The sequence below is a fragment of the Arachis ipaensis genome, chromosome B03 (assembly GCF_000816755.2).
Source record: "Arachis ipaensis cultivar K30076 chromosome B03, Araip1.1, whole genome shotgun sequence".
In the NCBI taxonomy this organism is placed as follows: Eukaryota; Viridiplantae; Streptophyta; class Magnoliopsida; order Fabales; family Fabaceae; genus Arachis; species Arachis ipaensis.
The window spans coordinates 108,105,047-108,107,079 of record NC_029787.2 but is presented as its reverse complement, the minus strand read 5'-3'; positions in this window follow the sequence as shown (position 1 = coordinate 108,107,079).

The window sequence follows — 2,033 nt, the reverse complement described above, 5'->3', positions numbered from 1 at the left end:
TTTTCTATTATTTGCAAGGTTCTGAAAACCGGACCGGATCGATCGGTTCGACCGGTTTAACTGCGAACCGACGATACAAACGGTCTAGTCCTCCTCTAAAAACCGCGCTAGGAAGAACTGCTGAAGAACCGATGAACCGGCCAAAAACTGGCCGGTTGGACCGAACCGGTGACCGGCCGGTTCTGCTAAACGACGCCGTTTTATTGGTTAAAAAAAAGAAAAACTAGCCGCCCAGTCGCCCTCCTTCGTCGCCGCGGTCTCAGGTCGTCAGCGCCACCGCCGTCGCCTGGTCCTCAGCCCCAGTAACCCTCCATCGTCGCCTGGTTCCCTGCCCAGTAACCTTCCATCTCCATCGTCTTCATCTTCTCAACACCAGCAGGCAGTAGCCTTCTCATCGTCTTCATCGTCGCGCGGTCCTCAATAGTCAACACCAGTAGCCCTCAATCGACCCCAGGTGAGTGACTCGTCCTCTGCTCATCTTCTTTGTTCTTCGCCTCTGCTCATCTTCTTTAGTATAAGAAACATGAAATTGATACTGTGTGAATTTCCTCTGTGGCTCTGTGACCTTAGATTTCTGTTTAATTATCTGTGAACTTCCTCTGTGAACTTCGAGTATCTGTTCAATTTCTGTAAACTTTCTCTGTGAACTTCCTCTGCTCATCTTCTTCCTTCTTCGTTCCTCTGCTCAATTTTTGTTTGTTGGTTAGCATGAGAAATAAATAATCTAAAAATTAACTGGCTGGTCTTCTATTTTGCAGCTCAATTTCTGTTTGTTGCTCAATTTTTGTTCGTTTTTCTGCTCAAATTTGTTACTTTGTTTTGTAAATAAGCTGAAATTTGTTGCTCAATTTCTGTTCGTTCCTTTGCTAAATAAGCTAAAATTTGTTACTCTGTTTTGTACTTTGTTAATGCTGGAAACTTACTCGGTTTTGCATAATTGATTAATTGTTGACTGGCTGAATTGCTGTAGGCAGAATTGTTAATGTTCATTACTGTGGCTGTTTTTAATTTCATATATGTTTTATTAATTTCAGTTATGGAAAATAGTATTAATCAAGAAGCAACTGCTGATAACAATGATTCTGTGAATAATAACATGCCTGCCGATACTCCTATTCCGAATGATGTTGCTAATCCTAATTCCCGTAGTACTAATGATAGTCAGTCACAAGGTTCTTCTAACTTTAGACTATAACTATATTTTAGGGTGTTTATTTATAATTTATTTATTATTCTATTCTAAAATAATTTTTTCGGTTGAACTACCGGTTAGACCAATTAGATTAATAAACCAGTAGACCAATAACTTAAACGGATTGATGATCGATCCGATTTTCTGAACCTTGATTATTTGTAACAACTTTTTGCCGATTTATATGAATAAATATTTTTCTATAGAAAGAATCTAAAAGGAATTTAGAGTGGACTTGGATTAAGTATTTATTTATTTTCCCTTTATTATTAGCATCTGCGGGCCAGAGAATGAAACAAGTATTGGTGGCAGTCAAAAATGGGTCAAAAGTCAAAACTTAACCTTGTTGTAGTAGTAATAATAATAATAATAATAATAACAATAATAATAGAAAGGAAAGGGATGAGTCGTCTTGAATTAAAGTTATGATTCGATTAAACATGCAGGAAAAGTAATAGGTAGCCTTTTATATAAAAGTGGTAATGAAAAAGAAGACCAGAGAGCTATGTTGGACTAGTTGACAAGCAAACACGTGGCACACAAAAGAATTAATAAAATTTTATCCTCAACAATAAGCAACTAAAAGAAATTAATCTTTGCGGTCAACTGGTTATGTAGGACTAGTTGCATTCTCCTTATTACCAATCATATTTTTCTACGAAATACTTTTAAGTAGGTTCCTTTCGGGTAAGACACTCTCATATGTACATCAAATTTCCCATATCAATAAATCTTGGTGGTTGATCACATTTCATAAAATATAAATCGGAGGTTTTAAAAGGCACAAATTTATTTTAAAAGATAAAACGTTAAAAATTATTAAAATGTACTATTTTTATCA